The 21,665-nt window shown below is 52.7% G+C and overlaps 13 non-coding genes across 13 annotated transcripts; 4 read left to right on the top strand and 9 right to left on the bottom strand.

Annotated features, from left to right (window-relative positions):
- Positions 1–258: 258 nt before the first annotated feature.
- On the bottom strand, positions 259–451 carry LOC146146277 (U2 spliceosomal RNA). Its single transcript, XR_014499690.1, has one exon. It is a non-coding gene; the product is annotated as a U2 spliceosomal RNA (small nuclear RNA).
- An 8,457-nt stretch (positions 452–8,908) lies between these two features.
- On the top strand, positions 8,909–9,015 carry LOC146146276 (U6 spliceosomal RNA). Its single transcript, XR_014499263.1, has one exon. It is a non-coding gene; the product is annotated as a U6 spliceosomal RNA (small nuclear RNA).
- A 132-nt stretch (positions 9,016–9,147) lies between these two features.
- Positions 9,148–9,312, bottom strand: LOC146146275 (U1 spliceosomal RNA). Its single transcript, XR_014501188.1, has one exon. It is a non-coding gene; the product is annotated as a U1 spliceosomal RNA (small nuclear RNA).
- Positions 9,313–9,546: 234 nt separating this feature from the next.
- On the bottom strand, positions 9,547–9,739 carry LOC146146274 (U2 spliceosomal RNA). The gene has a single exon (XR_014499688.1). It is a non-coding gene; the product is annotated as a U2 spliceosomal RNA (small nuclear RNA).
- Positions 9,740–18,171: 8,432 nt separating this feature from the next.
- On the top strand, positions 18,172–18,278 carry LOC146146273 (U6 spliceosomal RNA). The gene has a single exon (XR_014499262.1). It is a non-coding gene; the product is annotated as a U6 spliceosomal RNA (small nuclear RNA).
- A 132-nt stretch (positions 18,279–18,410) lies between these two features.
- Positions 18,411–18,575, bottom strand: LOC146146272 (U1 spliceosomal RNA). Its single transcript, XR_014501177.1, has one exon. It is a non-coding gene; the product is annotated as a U1 spliceosomal RNA (small nuclear RNA).
- A 234-nt stretch (positions 18,576–18,809) lies between these two features.
- LOC146146271 (U2 spliceosomal RNA) lies at positions 18,810–19,004 on the bottom strand. Its single transcript, XR_014499683.1, has one exon. It is a non-coding gene; the product is annotated as a U2 spliceosomal RNA (small nuclear RNA).
- A 360-nt stretch (positions 19,005–19,364) lies between these two features.
- LOC146146270 (U6 spliceosomal RNA) lies at positions 19,365–19,471 on the top strand. The gene has a single exon (XR_014499261.1). It is a non-coding gene; the product is annotated as a U6 spliceosomal RNA (small nuclear RNA).
- A 132-nt stretch (positions 19,472–19,603) lies between these two features.
- On the bottom strand, positions 19,604–19,768 carry LOC146146269 (U1 spliceosomal RNA). The gene has a single exon (XR_014501165.1). It is a non-coding gene; the product is annotated as a U1 spliceosomal RNA (small nuclear RNA).
- A 234-nt stretch (positions 19,769–20,002) lies between these two features.
- On the bottom strand, positions 20,003–20,197 carry LOC146146268 (U2 spliceosomal RNA). The gene has a single exon (XR_014499682.1). It is a non-coding gene; the product is annotated as a U2 spliceosomal RNA (small nuclear RNA).
- A 360-nt stretch (positions 20,198–20,557) lies between these two features.
- Positions 20,558–20,664, top strand: LOC146146267 (U6 spliceosomal RNA). Its single transcript, XR_014499260.1, has one exon. It is a non-coding gene; the product is annotated as a U6 spliceosomal RNA (small nuclear RNA).
- A 132-nt stretch (positions 20,665–20,796) lies between these two features.
- On the bottom strand, positions 20,797–20,961 carry LOC146146266 (U1 spliceosomal RNA). The gene has a single exon (XR_014501154.1). It is a non-coding gene; the product is annotated as a U1 spliceosomal RNA (small nuclear RNA).
- A 234-nt stretch (positions 20,962–21,195) lies between these two features.
- Positions 21,196–21,388, bottom strand: LOC146146265 (U2 spliceosomal RNA). The gene has a single exon (XR_014499685.1). It is a non-coding gene; the product is annotated as a U2 spliceosomal RNA (small nuclear RNA).
- Positions 21,389–21,665: the final 277 nt, after the last annotated feature.

Raw genomic sequence — 21,665 nt, 5'->3', positions numbered from 1 at the left:
TAAAGACCCCCGTCAGGTAAGTATGAGTTGTGACGATTTTTCCCGAGGCCCTACTCGACTACTCGCCCGTACTCTTTGTGGATAGCTACCCCATAAGCCCCCCGCATCAACTTTTAGGAACAAAATTTGTCATTTTTGGCCGATCGGTCACCATTTTTCTTTTCAATTTTCGCTCGAAAAATCGATTTATGTTTTGCTTCTTTTTTTCAAAACAAGAAGCAAATTTTCAATTGGATGAAGAGGAATTCCCACAGTGTGGGAATGTGGGCCGTGCCTGGAGGTACTGCAATACCAGGACAACCCGTGAGCAGGGCGAAGCAAGCTTCGGCACCGTGCTCCCTGTCCAAAAATCAGGTTAATACAAAGAGCAAGCGAATCGCTTGCGTCCCAGGTATTAAACTGAGAAGAACAGACTTTTGACTGTACACCGGTTTATTGTGTTGACGGCGATAAAACACGAAAACGACAATATAAACAGGCTTCGCCGGCAATAAGTATTGTGCGTTGCACGCTCGGCCTCCACCGCCGTAACGGCGATGGGTGATAGAATTTGTGGGTTTGGTTTGGTTAAGATTTGATGATTACTGTGGAAAAAAAGGTAAATTTAAAAAAGTTAGGGCCAGATTAGTTAAGTTATAAGCTAAGTGAATTGTGGGGCCCGCCGATGGTAGGGCTTGCAGGAGACGTCGCAGGAGGAACAGAGGGACTGGCGCAGACTGGGCTCGGGTATGGTATTGTGTAATTTAGATACATATTTTGGAAGTGTGCCTAGTGAGTGGAAAGGGGTGAGGGTGGCGAAAAAAGTACACGGGGTGTGGGTATAAAAATATTTAAAAACAATGTAAATATAAAAAATAGTTCGGAACTTTGCATATATATAAAAAAAGGGGGGGTGCATTTAAAACTTGAAAGAGGTTTAAGTGCGGTAAGTGCTTTAATTGCTAGTAAGTGCAATTTTGGGGCGGTAAAGCGGTTAAAAACGAGCTACCTAAGACAAAAAAAAAGATTTAAAAGCTAAGTGTTGTGCAAACCGGGTGGGGATGGTGCGAATTAGTGGGTCGGCGACGTGCGCCGGCCTGCTGGCCTCCGTGTTGGTTGGGGGGCCGAGGTGCTCCAGTGTTGGTGCCAGACAGTTCGGGGGCAGGCTTCCTAGCCGGCCCCATTGGTGTGAAGAGGTGAGGTGTTGACCGCGCGGCATCCGCCCTTTTGCCGTTGACGATGATTCGACTGGTGTGGCGGGCGGAACTGTTGAAGGTGTTGGCCGGGGACGATAGACGAACGTTGGAACGTTAAAGTGTTTGGAGAGTTGGTCCCCGGCTGCCGCGCGGTTGAAGAGTTGGGAGCACCTCGGCGAAACTATCAGGAGTGGGTTTTGATTGGAGGAGGCCAGCTTTAACATTGGAGTGCGAGGAGGGGTTGGCGGCGGGGCGTGGATAGAGCTGGGGTCAAAGGGCTGAAGTTTTCCGAGGTGATGGGGTGGTGAGTGGGCTGGGTTGTTGGCTGATTGATGAACGTACTGGTGAGCTGGTTTATTTGCGGTTAAGTTGATGCCCCGCCGCCGTGATCGTCCGGTTTGTGTTTGTGTGGTGCCAGTCTGCGCTTGCAAAGGATGGTTTAAGGTTTGGTAACAATCCCCCTGCACCAAGATTGCCACACGTGGTGGCTACCCTTGATAGCCAGAGCTGAGCATGCTCTGGCTACCTCCGTCATACGACGGCCCGTGATGCCCAAGGCGCTGAGGGTGGAATTGTTGCCTTGAGCATAGCTGCCCAGGGAGCCGATGATGAAGGTGTGGAAAAGGACTCGCTTCTTGGAAACACGGGCCAAGTTTCCACACAACTCCCTGTACTTTTGGTGCTTACGGGCCGCAGCAGCGGTAAGGGCAACTTGGCCGTTTTCGAAAGGGCACGCAAAGTCCACGACTAAGAACCTGTCGGCGCTCTCGACAATCAAGTCTGGCCGGAGGTTCTCACCCGTGGCATCGGCGTGCTCCCGGCAAACTCGGTCACAAGAAACCTTGGTGAAGGTCCCTGAAGGTACGTGGCGCAACACTTCCCCCTGTATGGCGTCGTGCCGAGATAGGATTTGGGGCATGACGGGAACACAGTGGTTGAGTACGTGGGGAAGTGTCTCGGCCGAACTGCCGCATCTGCAGCACCTAACGTCTGACTGTCCCCCGTGAAATCGTTCCCGAACCTTCTTGACAGGAAGGAGGTTGAGGCGTGCTTTCATCGCGAAAATGCGCTCTGGAATAGTCAGAGCCCCGGGGTTCTTCAACCAGTGGTTCGAATAACCGTATTGGGTGTGGGCCCCTACGGTCTTACCTTGGTCTGGATGACTGGCCCACACTTCCCTCCAACGCTTTGATTGTAAGGCGTGGAGGGTCCTGGTAAATACTGCCCGGTTGCTGGGGGATAACGTCTTGTCACCAGACGTCACAGAAAACTGCCCGTCAGCGCCCGCGACGAATTGAACATCGATCCTTTCCGAGGCCTTGCGTACAAACGTAAACAAGTCTCGTTCCAGACTTCCGCCCGCTCCGCACCCGTTACCACTGACGTTGCCCCCTGATATGAAAGCTGCCATCGCACCGGCATCGACACTTTCAGCTTTGGCCATCCGTTTCGAGAGAGATTCGAGTCGACCCACGGCCACGGCGCGCACCCGCCAGTCCGGTGCTGTCAGCATTTTGAAGGCCTGTGTCACCGCCAGTATGTCGCCCTCGGCGGCAATCGACGGGATCCCCAGGCCTCCGCTGTCTGCTGACGTGTGGTAAAAAGCCACGCACGTTCGTGTTGGGAGGCGGAGTGAAATGCGCACGCAACGCCGCACCGTAGAGTCCACCTTCCTCAACTCCTTTACCGGAAAATGCCGCAACCTCAAGATGAAGCTCAGACGGGGGAGCTCGAATCGCTTCAGTGCCAGCAGCTTCTGGTGTGGCGTGAGGGGCGACTCAAAGAGTCGCTTGATTCGCTCGGCAGACAACTCGAGGGTGGTGTTCGATCGAGTGTCAGGAAGGTATCCCTGCCGCACTCCCAAGTAGCGGTAGAATTCGCCCAGACCAATCACCTTGACCTCCTCGCCCGAGAGCGAGAAAGGCTGCGGATCCCGTTGTCGGCGACTTCCAACCAGCACCTGGTTCATTATGCGGCATTTTTTCGGGTTAAAACGGATACCTGCCCAGCCGGCGAACTCCTCACACACTTTCAGCTGCTCGCACATCTGTGACCTCGAGCTCGAGATGAGACACCCGTCGTCAGCGTATGCCAGCACTTGGGAAAAGACATTAGGAGCGCAATCGAATCTGTATCCGCAACCGGCGCGAGCTTTGACCCCTCTAACAAGAACCTCGGCCACCAGATTGAATACGAGGCCGGACAAGGGGCAGCCTTGGCGTACCCCTCGCCCTACTGGTATCTCGTTGGTAACACCACCCGCCGTGCGAACGACACACGTGTTACCAACGTAGATATCAGCAACGCACTCAATCAAGTAGTCAGGAACCTGAAGCTCGTCCATTATGCTACGAATACAATCGTGACGGATACTGCCGAAGGCGTTCTTGACGTCGAGCCAGGCGACGAAGATGTCCTTCTTCGCCTGTCGTGCATCTACCCAGGCTGAGTCCAACACGAAAACATGCTCGAACGTTCCTTCCACTGGCATGAAACCCTTCTGTTCAGGAGAAATAACGCCACCGTCGAGCGCCCAGCGCTGCAAACGCCGCGCCAACACCGCCGCGTACAACTTGTACAAGTTGCGACAGATGGAAATGGGTCTCCAGTTCGAGACGTCGTCGAGGTCGCCGCCCGGATCCTTGCAGATCAGAGTGACTTTCGACTTACGCCACTGCGCGGGAATCCGACGAGCGATCCTACACCTCTCGAAAAGCTCCGCAAGGACGATGCCCTTGGGATCTAGAGCCTTCCAAAAGCCATAGGACAACCCGTCAGATCCTGCCGCCGAAGCAGTGTTAACGGACTGGAGAACCATCTCCACCTCGCGCGGAGATATTGGAGCAGAGTCCACACCGCCAGAAGCCCCCGATGACGCATCTCCCCCTCCCGTCGTGGCTCGCATCCAGCTTGGTACCGGCTCGAGATGCTCGTACGCCCCCGGTGCCTTAAGGTCGGCGCGAAACTTCTCCTCGATGACTCGAGGAGCTATCCCACATTTGACCTCCCCTTTTAACCCGTCCGTGATGCGGCGAACCGTAGCTCGCTGGTCTCGCCAGAACGCTGAGCGCAAGCACTGCCCTTTGGCGGCCGCCCCCTTTATTGGTATGGTTGTCTTGTTGGGGTGGCCGCGCTCGCGGTTGGTGGTCGCACGGTGCTGAGCACCGCGGTTGTATCGAGGCTTGCGCTGCTTACGCGTAATGTCTACAGAGCCAGCGAGTTTGGTCCACTCCTCTAATGCGTGCTCGAGCTCGCCGAAACTATCGGGGGAAGAATGGGCGTCAATTACATGCGCAAGGCGAGCTCTCAAGTCGTCATTACTGGGGTCGGTTAAAGGTGGGTCGTTAACGTTACATCTAACAGGCAATGAGCTTGACGCATTTTCAGAGCTTGCAACAGGACTTCGGTGGGACACGTCTCCAACCACGGGTACTGGGACCTGATCGGACACAGGCGGACTGCTCGGCAACAAGGCCTCCCATTCACACCTGGTCTTCACGGCCGGTCGCTCTGGCGCGCCCGGAACGGGTTCAGGCGACGGGCAGTTCCCTGCCGCCGACACCTCCCCCGCTCCCGCAACGGTAGCCTCGGCAACGCACGGCTCCACCACCTCGGGAGGTGATGTAGCCTGGTCCAGTTCTCCGGCAGAAAGAAGGTTCGACACAAGAAGTTGCTGTGTCGGACGATCCGTCCACCCTCCTTGAACTGGCGGCCCCTCCTTCACTTTCACCACTTCGCGGCCAGGTGTTTCTCCAGAGAGAAACACGCTCGCTTTCGGTGGCTTCGGATCAGGCGAGACCCCCGTGGCGACGTTAACCCTTGAACGATAGTGATCCCTAATTGTAACTGCCAGTCGAGCGAGGCGAGAAGGAGAGATCTGCGGGATCTCTACCGGAACGCGCCTGGTACTCCCGGTGCAAGGAGTGTTTAGCCAGCTCCTAAGGAGCGTGAACGAAGGGGGACCAGATGGTGAGGTCGCGTTGATGACGCTCGAAACCTCGGAAGGCTGGTAAGGGTCGACGCACTCTGCCGAAAAGGAATTCTGAATGCCCACGGTTGGTAGGTTTGGTGGGGTAACTAGATCTATCTGTGACAGCTTTGGAGATGGCGTACGGACTGCATCGGCGTACGACAACACCGGCGCAACCGTAGCGATGGGGGAAATTAGCGTTACTGAAGAACAGTGAGAACTCCCACTTGGGGGAGAGACGTGGCCATACAAAAACTCACTGTCCGAGGGCGGGGTGGTATTTATCGAAGCCTTCGACTGATAGAAGATCAGCGAAGGGACCTTGCCAACTGTAGAACTATCAGAGTCCTCCCCAACAGAGTGGTTCGCGGGCGAGGGTGGGAGTATGGGCACCGGGATGCTCGGGGGTTTGCCAGAGCCAGAACATGATTTAAAGTGCGAAGAGGCGGGCAATAAGGACATAGCCTTGTCGGCGACGACGCACTCGCACTTGCCACATACTACCCTAAGTAAGACGTTATTAATTTTGTGACAAGTACTGAGGTGGGTTTTTAATGTTCGGACTCTAGCGTATCCGTCATTACCTTTCGGGCAAGCCGGCACGGGGCATTTATAGGTGGTAGCCGCGTCGACGTAGCGCACGTTCAGAGTAAAGGGGCGTTGTTTAATGCTACGCCGAGGTGATAACAGACCGGGGGCCACCACAAAGCTGTTGTTATTGCGTGACGGCCCGCCCGGGTGCTTTTGGTAATGGTGGGACTTGGCAGCTACGAGAGACGGCCAGCGACTATCGCAGACTGGGCAGCAAACGGCCCGAGGAGTCCGCGGTGCAGCGGCGGGGGCGACTGCTCCACAGGCACGGTAATGGTCCCTCACGTTAATGAGGGAGCCACGCGACCTGAAGGAAGCGGAACACTTCCCACAGGCCGCGTCCAGCACTCCAACAGCCAAGCCATGTACAGATGCCAAATGGCGCTTGACTGATTGGAGCGCTGCCGAGACCATAGAACAGCCACTAACCCCGCACCGAAACACGGAATCCCCGGGCCCCCTAAACGTTACCGACAAGGGTGGGGCTTCCTCCTGCGATGGGGCATCTTTGGTTGGTTTGGATGATGCCGTCCCCTGATCCGCGCGTGAACGAACTGCTGGGCGAAGCCTGCGACGCGGTGGTTGAACGTTCATGACGTTGGGACCGGTGTACAGTCTGCGAATAGTCGTGGCACAGTAAAATTGTAAAAGAGCGAGACGTATGTAATAATGTGTAGTAGTATGTAATAGTAAAATGTATGTAATAATATGTGATAATAAAAAGGTAAAATATAAGTCTGCGAGTAGTCGTGGCACAGTAAAATTGTAGAAGGGCGAGACGTATGTAATAATGTGTAATAATATGTAATAATATAATGTATGTAATAATATGTAGTAATATGTAATAATAAAATGTTTGTAATAATATGTAATAATAAAAAGGTAAAATATAAGTCTGCGAGTAGTCGTGGCACAGTAAAATTGTAAAAGAGCGAGACGTATGTAATAATGTGTAATAATATGTAATAGTAAAATTTATGTAATAATATGTGATAATAAAAAGGTAAAATATAAGTCTGCGAGTAGTCGTGGCACAGTAAAATTGTAAAAGAGCGAGACGTATGTAATAATATGTAATAATATGTAGTAGTAAAATGTATGTAATGTAATAATAAAAAGGTAAGATATAAAACTGGTAGAGGGACCGAGGAAGCACAATTTAGAGCCGGCGCGAGTCCTTATTAAAATTGCTTGAGTTGCAGGGGGGGAGGGTATTAAAAGATATAACCGAGGGGGAGTATGATAAATTAAATTAAAGTTAGGTGCTTCTCGGCCAAAAAGGATAGAAGGTTATGCTAAAATACTTGTTTAGAAGGAGACCGGCGATGTGGGCCAACCAGGGGGGGAAGGGTGTCGGATCCGGCGATGATTGAGAGCGATGAAAGGTGGAATAATCCTTTGTGTTTTGATGGTATTAATCCAGAGTGTAATCCGCGAGTTAGGGGTGAAGGGCTGCTGGTGGTGATGGGCCAAGTTCTTCGTAGGTGGTAGTGGGTTGTCGTGTGGTGAAGATGGATGTGGATCGTAGTCACGTTCGGTGGTGTTGTCGCGATTGGAGCAGATGGTGAGGCGGTGAGGCAGATGGATGAGCAGGCTGGTTTGGAACAGATGGTAGAACTGGTTTTGAGGCGGATGGGTTGGAAGCGGATGGTGAGACGGTGAGGCTGGTTGGGAGCAGATGGAGTGGGGAGAGGCGCAGTTGAGATGGTGGCTGGTTTCAGCGGGTACAGCAACTTACGACAGACCGGCGGCTGCGAGAGCCTCCGGTTGTGAAGGTCGGGAACTGGTGCACAAACGGCAGACCGGCGGCTGCGACAGCCTCCGGTTGTGAAGGCTTAAGAGCAGCGGGCAGGTGCAGGGACCTCCGGTGGTGGAGGCGGAGTGCAGGTGTTAGAGGACCGCTGGGCTGTCCAAGGTTGCAGGGACCTCCGGTGGGGGTAGCTGGACGCTGGTGGTAGAGCACCACAAAGTTGCCGAAGTTGTAGGGACCTCCGGTGGGGTACAGTGGAGAGCCGACCAGTGGACACTAGAGGGCAGACCGGCAACTGCAGGGACCTCCGGTGGGGGTCGGCGAACACTGGAGGTAGAGGGCCGAAGAGCTGGCCAACGTTGCAGGGACCTCCGGTGGGGTGAGGCCAAGAGCTGGGCAGCAACCACAGGATGGCACACCGGCAACTGCAGGGACCTCCGGTGGGGGTCGGCGAACACTGGAGGTAGAGGGCCGAAGAGCTGGCCAACGTTGCAGGGACCTCCGGTGGGGTGAGGCCAAGAGCTGGGCAGCAAACACCGGATGGCACACCGGCAACTGCAGGGACCTCCGGTGGAGTGCGGGTGAGGGCTGCGGCAAAAAAATGCCGGGAGCTCCGCTGCTGAAGAGGCCCGGGGCGGAGCGCGCGGATGGCCGCGTAGGAGCCGCTGAAAACCGGGGGACGAAAACTGTGCCTCACGCTATCAACAGATAGTCGTCGAGCTCCCAACCAGTAAAAACTAGGCCTCACGCTCTCAACAGAGAGTCGTCGGGCTTCCAACCAGTATCTACGCCTCACGCTCTCAACAGAGAGTCGTCGGGCTCCAAACCAGTATCTGTGCCTCACGCTCTCAAAAGAGAGTCGTCGGGCTCCAAGTCGAGGAACGTGACTACGATACCACACGACAACCGGGGGAACTCGCCTAACAAGTATAATCTGTTTACGAGGAACTTGGCCAGCTGAAGGGGCTCACTCTTTGCCTTCCCGATTGAAGTTGCAAAGTTAACTCGTGGATGAGGCTCGTATACCACCAATGTTAGGTCTCTGAAGAGCCGAGAAGCGATAAAGTTTGGGGTCAGTCAGGAAGAAGTACAACTCTCAGCCTTACCCAAGACTTGCTGGTTGGCCGTGGAAAGATTTGGCAAGCGAAAACGTATTTTGCCGTCTCTCGAAAAGAGTGCATTTGGAAGCGATTTTCGACAAAACGACACGACGAATTACAATTGGAAAAGAATTGAAAAGAGAATTTGGCAGTCGGACTCTCGTTTTAGCTGGCCTTTGATTTCTGGCCAGGAGTTATTGAAATTTTGCCGACGTCATCGTGACACATCTAAATCAATTGGCTGGGCGATTCGGGTCTTCTCCGCAAAGAGTCGGCGTTTTTCGACGAGGTCGTTGATAAGGAAAAAAGTTGGTAAACGATTGTACTTGCTTCGGCAGTACATATACTAAAATTGGAACGATACAGAGAAGATTAGCATGGCCCCTGCGCAAGGATGACACGCAAAATCGTGAAGCGTTCCTTATTTTGACATTTTACTCGATTCTGCCGACGCTACTCGGAAGACGCCCCCCGAAAATTTCCTCCTGCTCTTTCAGCGTTTTGCAGCTACGACCGGCTCTTGCCGTTTCCAAGCTTTTTCAGAACTGATTAAGGTTTGTATGGGGTTTTGCGCGAACGCACACCCCGCTAACAGAAATTATACGGCCGAGTTACCCGCATTTGGGGTAATCGCAAGGGTCAGCCAAGCCGAAGTGCAATGGCAAGGCCTCGCCTTGGGCCAACCGCCTACGTGATCACGGTTAAAGACCCCCGTCAGGTAAGTATGAGTTGTGACGATTTTTCCCGAGGCCCTACTCGACTACTCGCCCGTACTCTTTGTGGATAGCTACCCCATAAGCCCCCCGCATCAACTTGTAGGAACAAAATTTGTCATTTTTGGCCGATCGGTCACCATTTTTCTTTTCAATTTTCGCTCGAAAAATCGATTTATGTTTTGCTTCTTTTTTTCAAAACAAGAAGCAAATTTTCAATTGGATGAAGAGGAATTCCCACAGTGTGGGAATGTGGGCCGTGCCTGGAGGTACTGCAATACCAGGACAACCCGTGAGCAGGGCGAAGCAAGCTTCGGCACCGTGCTCCCTGTCCAAAAATCAGGTTAATACAAAGAGCAAGCGAATCGCTTGCGTCCCAGGTATTAAACTGAGAAGAACAGACTTTTGACTGTACACCGGTTTATTGTGTTGACGGCGATAAAACACGAAAACGACAATATAAACAGGCTTCGCCGGCAATAAGTATTGTGCGTTGCACGCTCGGCCTCCACCGCCGTAACGGCGATGGGTGATAGAATTTGTGGGTTTGGTTTGGTTAAGATTGATGATTACTGTGGAAAAAAAGGTAAATTTAAAAAAGTTAGGGCCAGATTAGTTAAGTTATAAGCTAAGTGAATTGTGGGGCCTGCCGATGGTAGGGCTTGCAGGAGACGTCGCAGGAGGAACAGAGGGACTGGCGCAGACTGGGCTCGGGTATGGTATTGTGTAATTTAGATACATATTTTGGAAGTGTGCCTAGTGAGTGGAAAGGGGTGAGGGTGGCGAAAAAAGTACACGGGGTGTGGGTATAAAAATATTTAAAAACAATGTAAATATAAAAAATAGTTCGGAACTTTGCATATATATAAAAAAAGGGGGGTGCATTTAAAACTTGAAAGAGGTTTAAGTGCGGTAAGTGCTTTAATTGCTAGTAAGTGTAAAAACGAGCTACCTAAGACAAAAAAAAAGATTTAAAAGCTAAGTGTTGTGCAAACCGGGTGGGGATGGTGCGAATTAGTGGGTCGGCGACGTGCGCCGGCCTGCTGGCCTCCGTGTGGGTTGGGGGGCCGAGGTGCTCCAGTGTTGGTGCCAGACAGTTCGGGGGCAGGCTTCCTAGCCGGCCCCATTGGTGTGAAGAGGTGAGGTGTTGACCGCGCGGCATCCGCCCTTTTGCCGTTGACGATGATTCGACTGGTGTGGCGGGCGGAACTGTTGAAGGTGTTGGCCGGGGACGATAGACGAACGTTGGAACGTTAAAGTGTTTGGAGAGTTGGTCCCCGGCTGCCGCGCGGTTGAAGAGTTGGGAGCACCTCGGCGAAACTATCAGGAGTGGGTTTTGATTGGAGGAGGCCAGCTTTAACATTGGAGTGCGAGGAGGGGTTGGCGGCGGGGCGTGGATAGAGCTGGGGTCAAAGGGCTGAAGTTTTCCGAGGTGATGGGGTGGTGAGTGGGCTGGGTTGTTGGCTGATTGATGAACGTACTGGTGAGCTGGTTTATTTGCGGTTAAGTTGATGCCCCGCCGCCGTGATCGTCCGGTTTGTGTTTGTGTGGTGCCAGTCTGCGCTTGCAAAGGATGGTTTAAGGTTTGGTAACAATCCCCCTGCACCAAGATTGCCACACGTGGTGGCTACCCTTGATAGCCAGAGCTGAGCATGCTCTGGCTACCTCCGTCATACGACGGCCCGTGATGCCCAAGGCGCTGAGGGTGGAATTGTTGCCTTGAGCATAGCTGCCCAGGGAGCCGATGATGAAGGTGTGGAAAAGGACTCGCTTCTTGGAAACACGGGCCAAGTTTCCACACAACTCCCTGTACTTTTGGTGCTTACGGGCCGCAGCAGCGGTAAGGGCAACTTGGCCGTTTTCGAAAGGGCACGCAAAGTCCACGACTAAGAACCTGTCGGCGCTCTCGACAATCAAGTCTGGCCGGAGGTTCTCACCCGTGGCATCGGCGTGCTCCCGGCAAACTCGGTCACAAGAAACCTTGGTGAAGGTCCCTGAAGGTACGTGGCGCAACACTTCCCCCTGTATGGCGTCGTGCCGAGATAGGATTTGGGGCATGACGGGAACACAGTGGTTGAGTACGTGGGGAAGTGTCTCGGCCGAACTGCCGCATCTGCAGCACCTAACGTCTGACTGTCCCCCGTGAAATCGTTCCCGAACCTTCTTGACAGGAAGGAGGTTGAGGCGTGCTTTCATCGCGAAAATGCGCTCTGGAATAGTCAGAGCCCCGGGGTTCTTCAACCAGTGGTTCGAATAACCGTATTGGGTGTGGGCCCCTACGGTCTTACCTTGGTCTGGATGACTGGCCCACACTTCCCTCCAACGCTTTGATTGTAAGGCGTGGAGGGTCCTGGTAAATACTGCCCGGTTGCTGGGGGATAACGTCTTGTCACCAGACGTCACAGAAAACTGCCCGTCAGCGCCCGCGACGAATTGAACATCGATCCTTTCCGAGGCCTTGCGTACAAACGTAAACAAGTCTCGTTCCAGACTTCCGCCCGCTCCGCACCCGTTACCACTGACGTTGCCCCCTGATATGAAAGCTGCCATCGCACCGGCATCGACACTTTCAGCTTTGGCCATCCGTTTCGAGAGAGATTCGAGTCGACCCACGGCCACGGCGCGCACCCGCCAGTCCGGTGCTGTCAGCATTTTGAAGGCCTGTGTCACCGCCAGTATGTCGCCCTCGGCGGCGATCGACGGGATCCCCAGGCCTCCGCTGTCTGCTGACGTGTGGTAAAAAGCCACGCACGTTCGTGTTGGGAGGCGGAGTGAAATGCGCACGCAACGCCGCACCGTAGAGTCCACCTTCCTCAACTCCTTTACCGGAAAATGCCGCAACCTCAAGATGAAGCTCAGACGGGGGAGCTCGAATCGCTTCAGTGCCAGCAGCTTCTGGTGTGGCGTGAGGGGCGACTCAAAGAGTCGCTTGATTCGCTCGGCAGACAACTCGAGGGTGGTGTTCGATCGAGTGTCAGGAAGGTATCCCTGCCGCACTCCCAAGTAGCGGTAGAATTCGCCCAGACCAATCACCTTGACCTCCTCGCCCGAGAGCGAGAAAGGCTGCGGATCCCGTTGTCGGCGACTTCCAACCAGCACCTGGTTCATTATGCGGCATTTTTTCGGGTTAAAACGGATACCTGCCCAGCCGGCGAAGTCCTCACACACTTTCAGCTGCTCGCACATCTGTGACCTCGAGCTCGAGATGAGACACCCGTCGTCAGCGTATGCCAGCACTTGGGAAAAGACATTAGGAGCGCAATCGAATCTGTATCCGCAACCGGCGCGAGCTTTGACCCCTCTAACAAGAACCTCGGCCACCAGATTGAATACGAGGCCGGACAAGGGGCAGCCTTGGCGTACCCCTCGCCCTACTGGTATCTCGTTGGTAACACCACCCGCCGTGCGAACGACACACGTGTTACCAACGTAGATATCAGCAACGCACTCAATCAAGTAGTCAGGAACTTGAAGCTCGTCCATTATGCTACGAATACAATCGTGACGGATACTGCCGAAGGCGTTCTTGACGTCGAGCCAGGCGACGAAGATGTCCTTCTTCGCCTGTCGTGCATCTACCCAGGCTGAGTCCAACACGAAAACATGCTCGAACGTTCCTTCCACTGGCATGAAACCCTTCTGTTCAGGAGAAATAACGCCACCGTCGAGCGCCCAGCGCTGCAAACGCCGCGCCAACACCGCCGCGTACAACTTGTACAAGTTGCGACAGATGGAAATGGGTCTCCAGTTCGAGACGTCGTCGAGGTCGCCGCCCGGATCCTTGCAGATCAGAGTGACTTTCGACTTACGCCACTGCGCGGGAATCCGACGAGCGATCCTACACCTCTCGAAAAGCTCCGCAAGGACGATGCCCCTGGGATCTAGAGCCTTCCAAAAGCCATAGGACAACCCGTCGGATCCTGCCGCCGAAGCAGTGTTAACGGACTGGAGAACCATCTCCACCTCGCGAGGAGATATTGGAGCAGAGTCCACACCGCCAGAAGCCCCCGATGACGCATCTCCCCCTCCCGTCGTGGCTCGCATCCAGCTTGGTACCGGCTCGAGATGCTCGTACGCCCCCGGTGCCTTAAGGTCGGCGCGAAACTTCTCCTCGATGACTCGAGGAGCTATCCCACATTTGACCTCCCCTTTTAACCCGTCCGTGATGCGGCGAACCGTAGCTCGCTGGTCTCGCCAGAACGCTGAGCGCAAGCACTGCCCTTTGGCGGCCGCCCCCTTTACTGGTATGGTTGTCTTGTTGGGGTGGCCGCGCTCGCGGTTGGTGGTCGCACGGTGCTGAGCACCGCGGTTGTATCGAGGCTTGCGCTGCTTACGCGTAATGTCTACAGAGCCAGCGAGTTTGGTCCACTCCTCTAATGCGTGCTCGAGCTCGCCGAAACTATCGGGGGAAGAATGGGCGTCAATTACATGCGCAAGGCGAGCTCTCAAGTCGTCATTACTGGGGTCGGTTAAAGGTGGGTCGTTAACGTTACATCTAACAGGCAATGAGCTTGACGCATTTTCAGAGCTTGCAACAGGACTTCGGTGGGACACGTCTCCAACCACGGGTACTGGGACCTGATCGGACACAGGCGGACTGCTCGGCAACAAGGCCTCCCATTCACACCTGGTCTTCACGGCCGGTCGCTCTGGCGCGCCCGGAACGGGTTCAGGCGACGGGCAGTTCCCTGCCGCCGACACCTCCCCCGCTCCCGCAACGGTAGCCTCGGCAACGCACGGCTCCACCACCTCGGGAGGTGATGTAGCCTGGTCCAGTTCTCCGGCAGAAAGAAGGTTCGACACAAGAAGTTGCTGTGTCGGACGATCCGTCCACCCTCCTTGAACTGGCGGCCCCTCCTTCACTTTCACCACTTCGCGGCCAGGTGTTTCTCCAGAGAGAAACACGCTCGCTTTCGGTGGCTTCGGATCAGGCGAGACCCCCGTGGCGACGTTAACCCTTGAACGATAGTGATCCCTAATTGTAACTGCCAGTCGAGCGAGGCGAGAAGGAGAGATCTGCGGGATCTCTACCGGAACGCGCCTGGTACTCCCGGTGCAAGGAGTGTTTAGCCAGCTCCTAAGGAGCGTGAACGAAGGGGGACCAGATGGTGAGGTCGCGTTGATGACGCTCGAAACCTCGGAAGGCTGGTAAGGGTCGACGCACTCTGCCGAAAAGGAATTCTGAATGCCCACGGTTGGTAGGTTTGGTGGGGTAACTAGATCTATCTGTGACAGCTTTGGAGATGGCGTACGGACTGCATCGGCGTACGACAACACCGGCGCAACCGTAGCGATGGGGGAAATTAGCGTTACTGAAGAACAGTGAGAACTCCCACTTGGGGGAGAGACGTGGCCATACAAAAACTCACTGTCCGAGGGCGGGGTGGTATTTATCGAAGCCTTCGACTGATAGAAGATCAGCGAAGGGACCTTGCCAACTGTGGAACTATCAGAGTCCTCCCCAACAGAGTGGTTCGCGGGCGAGGGTGGGAGTATGGGCACCGGGATGCTCGGGGGTTTGCCAGAGCCAGAACATGATTTAAAGTGCGAAGAGGCGGGCAATAAGGACATAGCCTTGTCGGCGACGACGCACTCGCACTTGCCACATACTACCCTAAGTAAGACGTTATTAATTTTGTGACAAGTACTGAGGTGGGTTTTTAATGTTCGGACTCTAGCGTATCCGTCATTACCTTTCGGGCAAGCCGGCACGGGGCATTTATAGGTGGTAGCCGCGTCGACGTAGCGCACGTTCAGAGTAAAGGGGCGTTGTTTAATGCTACGCCGAGGTGATAACAGACCGGGGGCCACCACAAAGCTGTTGTTATTGCGTGACGGCCCGCCCGGGTGCTTTTGGTAATGGTGGGACTTGGCAGCTACGAGAGACGGCCAGCGACTATCGCAGACTGGGCAGCAAAAGGCCCGAGGAGTCCGCGGTGCAGCGGCGGGGGCGACTGCTCCACAGGCACGGTAATGGTCCCTCACGTTAATGAGGGAGCCACGCGACCTGAAGGAAGCGGAACACTTCCCACAGGCCGCGTCCAGCACTCCAACAGCCAAGCCATGTACAGATGCCAAATGGCGCTTGACTGATTGGAGCGCTGCCGAGACCATAGAACAGCCACTAACCCCGCACCGAAACACGGAATCCCCGGGCCCCCTAAACGTTACCGACAAGGGTGGGGCTTCCTCCTGCGATGGGGCATCTTTGGTTGGTTTGGATGATGCCGTCCCCTGATCCGCGCGTGAACGAACTGCTGGGCGAAGCCTGCGACGCGGTGGTTGAACGTTCATGACGTTGGTACCGGTGTACAGTCTGCGAATAGTCGTGGCACAGTAAAATTGTAAAAGAGCGAGACGTATGTAATAATGTGTAATAGTATGTAATAGTAAAATGTATGTAATAATATGTGATAATAAAAAGGTAAAATATAAGTCTACGAGTAGTCGTGGCACAGTAAAATTGTAGAAGGGCGAGACGTATGTAATAATGTGTAATAATATGTAATAATATAATGTATGTAATAATATGTAATAATATGTAATAATAAAATGTTTGTAGTAATATGTAATAATAAAAAGGTAAAATATAAGTCTGCGAGTAGTCGTGGCACAGTAAAATTGTAAAAGAGCGAGACGTATGTAATAATGTGTAATAATATGTAATAGTAAAATTTATGTAATAATATGTGATAATAAAAAGGTAAAATATAAGTCTGCGAGTAGTCGTGGCACAGTAAAATTGTGAAAGAGCGAGACGTATGTAATAATATGTAATAATATGTAGTAGTAAAATGTATGTAATGTAATAATAAAAAGGTAAGATATAAAACTGGTAGAGGGACCGAGGAAGCACAATTTAGAGCCGGCGCGAGTCCTTATTAAAATTGCTTGAGTTACAGGGGGGGAGGGTATTAAAAGATATAACCAAGGGGGAGTATGATAAATTAAATTAAAGTTAGGTGCTTCTCGGCCAAAAAGGATAGAAGGTTATGCTAAAATACTTGTTTAGAAGGAGACCGGCGATGTGGGCCAACCAGGGGGGGAAGGGTGTCGGATCCGGCGATGATTGAGAGCGATGAAAGGTGGAATAATCCTTTGAGTTTTGGTGGTATTAATCCAGAGTGTAATCCGCGAGTTAGGGGTGAAGGGCTGCTGGTGGTGATGGGCCAAGTTCTTCGTAGGTGGTAGTGGGTTGTCGTGTGGTGAAGATGGGTGTGGATCGTAGTCACGTTCGGTGGTGTTGTCGAGATTGGAGCAGATGGTGAGGCGGTGAGGCAGATGGATGGGCAGGCTGGTTTGGAACAGATGGTAGAACTGGTTTTGAGGCGGATGGGTTGGAAGCGGATGGTGAGACGGTGAGGCTGGTTGGGAGCAGATGGAGTGGGGAGAGGCGCAGTTGAGATGGTGGCTGGTTTCAGCGGGTACAGCAACTTACGACAGACCGGCGGCTGCGAGAGCCTCCGGTTGTGAAGGTCGGGAACTGGTGCACAAACGGCAGACCGGCGGCTGCGACAGCCTCCGGTTGTGAAGGCTTAAGAGCAGCGGGCAGGTGCAGGGACCTCCGGTGGTGGAGGCGGAGTGCAGGTGTTAGAGGACCGCTGGGCTGTCCAAGGTTGCAGGGACCTCCGGTGGGGGTAGCTGGACGCTGGTGGTAGAGCACCACAAAGTTGCCGAAGTTGTAGGGACCTCCGGTGGGGTACAGTGGAGAGCCGACCAGTGGACACTAGAGGGCAGACCGGCAACTGCAGGGACCTCCGGTGGGGGTCGGCGAACACTGGAGGTAGAGGGCCGAAGAGCTGGCCAACGTTGCAGGGACCTCCGGTGGGGTGAGGCCAAGAGCTGGGCAGCAACCACAGGATGGCACACCGGCAACTGCAGGGACCTCCGGTGGGGGTCGGCGAACACTGGAGGTAGAGGGCCGAAGAGCTGGCCAACGTTGCAGGGACCTCCGGTGGGGTGAGGCCAAGAGCTGGGCAGCAAACACCGGATGGCACACCGGCAACTGCAGGGACCTCCGGTGGAGTGCGGGTGAGGGCTGCGGCAAAAAAATGCCGGGAGCTCCGCTGCTGAAGAGGCCCGGGGCGGAGCGCGCGGATGGCCGCGTAGGAGCCGCTGAAAACCGGGGGACGAAAACTGTGCCTCACGCTATCAACAGATAGTCGTCGAGCTCCCAACCAGTAACAACTAGGCCTCACGCTCTCAACAGAGAGTCGTCGGGCTTCCAACCAGTATCTACGCCTCACGCTCTCAACAGAGAGTCGTCGGGCTCCAAACCAGTATCTGTGCCTCACGCTCTCAAAAGAGAGTCGTCGGGCTCCAAGTCGAGGAACGTGACTACGATACCACACGACAACCGGGGGAACTCGCCTAACAAGTATAATCTGTTTACGAGGAACTTGGCCAGCTGAAGGGGCTCACTCTTTGCCTTCCCGATTGAAGTTGCAAAGTTAACTCGTGGATGAGGCTCGTATACCACCAATGTTAGGTCTCTGAAGAGCCGAGAAGCGATAAAGTTTGGGGTCAGTCAGGAAGAAGTACAACTCTCAGCCTTACCCAAGACTTGCTGGTTGGCCATGGAAAGATTTGGCAAGCGAAAACGTATTTTGCCGTCTCTCGAAAAGAGTGCATTTGGAAGCGATTTTCGACAAAACGACACGACGAATTACAATTGGAAAAGAATTGAAAAGAGAATTTGGCAGTCGGACTCTCGTTTTAGCTGGCCTTTGATTTCTGGCCAGGAGTTATTGAAATTTTGCCGACGTCATCGTGACACATCTAAATCAATTGGCTGGGCGATTCGGGTCTTCTCCGCAAAGAGTCGGCGTTTTTCGACGAGGTCGTTGATAAGGAAAAAAGTTGGTAAACGATTGTACTTGCTTCGGCAGTACATATACTAAAATTGGAACGATACAGAGAAGATTAGCATGGCCCCTGCGCAAGGATGACACGCAAAATCGTGAAGCGTTCCTTATTTTGACATTTTACTCGATTCTGCCGACGCTACTCGGAAGACGCCCCCCGAAAATTTCCTCCTGCTCTTTCAGCGTTTTGCAGCTACGACCGGCTCTTGCCGTTTCCAAGCTTTTTCAGAACTGATTAAGGTTTGTATGGGGTTTTGCGCGAACGCACACCCCGCTAACAGAAATTATACGGCCGAGTTACCCGCATTTGGGGTAATCGCAAGGGTCAGCCAAGCCGAAGTGCAATGGCAAGGCCTCGCCTTGGGCCAACCGCCTACGTGATCACGGTTAAAGACCCCCGTCAGGTAAGTATGAGTTGTGACGATTTTTCCCGAGGCCCTACTCGACTACTCGCCCGTACTCTTTGTGGATAGCTACCCCATAAGCCCCCCGCATCAACTTGTAGGAACAAAATTTGTCATTTTTGGCCGATCGGTCACCATTTTTCTTTTCAATTTTCGCTCGAAAAATCGATTTATGTTTTGCTTCTTTTTTTCAAAACAAGAAGCAAATTTTCAATTGGATGAAGAGGAATTCCCACAGTGTGGGAATGTGGGCCGTGCCTGGAGGTACTGCAATACCAGGACAACCCGTGAGCAGGGCGAAGCAAGCTTCGGCACCGTGCTCCCTGTCCAAAAATCAGGTTAATACAAAGAGCAAGCGAATCGCTTGCGTCCCAGGTATTAAACTGAGAAGAACAGATACTACACTTGATCTTAGCTCTAAAGAGCCGAGAAGCGATAAAGTTTGGGGTCAGTCAGGAAGAAGTACAACTCTCAGCCTTACCCAAGACTTGCTGGTTGGCCGTGGAAAGATTTGGCAAGCGAAAACGTATTTTGCCGTCTCTCGAAAAGAGTGCATTTGGAAGCGATTTTCGACAAAACGACACGACGAATTACAATTGGAAAAGAATTGAAAAGAGAATTTGGCAGTCGGACTCTCGTTTTAGCTGGCCTTTGATTTCTGGCCAGGAGTTATTGAAATTTTGCCGACGTCATCGTGACACATCTAAATCAATTGGCTGGGCGATTCGGGTCTTCTCCGCAAAGAGTCGGCGTTTTTCGACGAGGTCGTTGATAAGGAAAAAAGTTGGTAAACGATTGTACTTGCTTCGGCAGTACATATACTAAAATTGGAACGATACAGAGAAGATTAGCATGGCCCCTGCGCAAGGATGACACGCAAAATCGTGAAGCGTTCCTTATTTTGACATTTTACTCGATTCTGCCGACGCTACTCGGAAGACGCCCCCCGAAAATTTCCTCCTGCTCTTTCAGCGTTTTGCAGCTACGACCGGCTCTTGCCGTTTCCAAGCTTTTTCAGAACTGATTAAGGTTTGTATGGGGTTTTGCGCGAACGCACACCCCGCTAACAGAAATTATACGGCCGAGTTACCCGCATTTGGGGTAATCGCAAGGGTCAGCCAAGCCGAAGTGCAATGGCAAGGCCTCGCCTTGGGCCAACCGCCTACGTGATCACGGTTAAAGACCCCCGTCAGGTAAGTATGAGTTGTGACGATTTTTCCCGAGGCCCTACTCGACTACTCGCCCGTACTCTTTGTGGATAGCTACCCCATAAGCCCCCCGCATCAACTTGTAGGAACAAAATTTGTCATTTTTGGCCGATCGGTCACCATTTTTCTTTTCAATTTTCGCTCGAAAAATCGATTTATGTTTTGCTTCTTTTTTTCAAAACAAGAAGCAAATTTTCAATTGGATGAAGAGGAATTCCCACAGTGTGGGAATGTGGGCCGTGCCTGGAGGTACTGCAATACCAGGACAACCCGTGAGCAGGGCGAAGCAAGCTTCGGCACCGTGCTCCCTGTCCAAAAATCAGGTTAATACAAAGAGCAAGCGAATCGCTTGCGTCCCAGGTATTAAACTGAGAAGAACAGATACTACACTTGATCTTAGCTCTAAAGAGCCGAGAAGCGATAAAGTTTGGGGTCAGTCAGGAAGAAGTACAACTCTCAGCCTTACCCAAGACTTGCTGGTTGGCCGTGGAAAGATTTGGCAAGCGAAAACGTATTTTGCCGTCTCTCGAAAAGAGTGCATTTGGAAGCGATTTTCGACAAAACGACACGACGAATTACAATTGGAAAAGAATTGAAAAGAGAATTTGGCAGTCGGACTCTCGTTTTAGCTGGCCTTTGATTTCTGGCCAGGAGTTATTGAAATTTTGCCGACGTCATCGTGACACATCTAAATCAATTGGCTGGGCGATTCGGGTCTTCTCCGCAAAGAGTCGGCGTTTTTCGACGAGGTCGTTGATAAGGAAAAAAGTTGGTAAACGATTGTACTTGCTTCGGCAGTACATATACTAAAATTGGAACGATACAGAGAAGATTAGCATGGCCCCTGCGCAAGGATGACACGCAAAATCGTGAAGCGTTCCTTATTTTGACATTTTACTCGATTCTGCCGACGCTACTCGGAAGACGCCCCCCGAAAATTTCCTCCTGCTCTTTCAGCGTTTTGCAGCTACGACCGGCTCTTGCCGTTTCCAAGCTTTTTCAGAACTGATTAAGGTTTGTATGGGGTTTTGCGCGAACGCACACCCCGCTAACAGAAATTATACGGCCGAGTTACCCGCATTTGGGGTAATCGCAAGGGTCAGCCAAGCCGAAGTGCAATGGCAAGGCCTCGCCTTGGGCCAACCGCCTACGTGATCACGGTTAAAGACCCCCGTCAGGTAAGTATGAGTTGTGACGATTTTTCCCGAGGCCCTACTCGACTACTCGCCCGTACTCTTTGTGGATAGCTACCCCATAAGCCCCCCGCATCAACTTGTAGGAACAAAATTTGTCATTTTTGGCCGATCGGTCACCATTTTTCTTTTCAATTTTCGCTCGAAAAATCGATTTATGTTTTGCTTCTTTTTTTCAAAACAAGAAGCAAATTTTCAATTGGATGAAGAGGAATTCCCACAGTGTGGGAATGTGGGCCGTGCCTGGAGGTACTGCAATACCAGGACAACCCGTAAGCAGGGCGAAGCAAGCTTCGGCACCGTGCTCCCTGTCCAAAAATCAGGTTAATACAAAGAGCAAGCGAATCGCTTGCGTCCCAGGTATTAAACTGAGAAGAACAGATTTTTGACTGTACACCGGTTTATTGTGTTGACGGCGATAAAACACGAAAACGACAATATAAACAGGCTTCGCCGGCAATAAGTATTGTGCGTTGCACGCTCGGCCTCCACCGCCGTAACGGCGATGGGTGATAGAATTTGTGGGTTTGGTTTGGTTAAGATTTGATGATTACTGTGGAAAAAAAGGTAAATTTAAAAAAGTTAGGGCCAGATTAGTTAAGTTATAAGCTAAGTGAATTGTGGGGCCCGCCGATGGTAGGGCTTGCAGGAGACGTCGCAGGAGGAACAGAGGGACTGGCGCAGACTGGGCTCGGGT

The sequence above is a fragment of the Ascidiella aspersa genome, chromosome 5, assembly GCF_963924565.1.
Source record: "Ascidiella aspersa chromosome 5, kaAscAspe10.2, whole genome shotgun sequence".
NCBI lineage: Eukaryota > Metazoa > Chordata > Ascidiacea > Phlebobranchia > Ascidiidae > Ascidiella > Ascidiella aspersa.
This window is presented reverse-complemented; position numbering and strand designations above follow the sequence as displayed.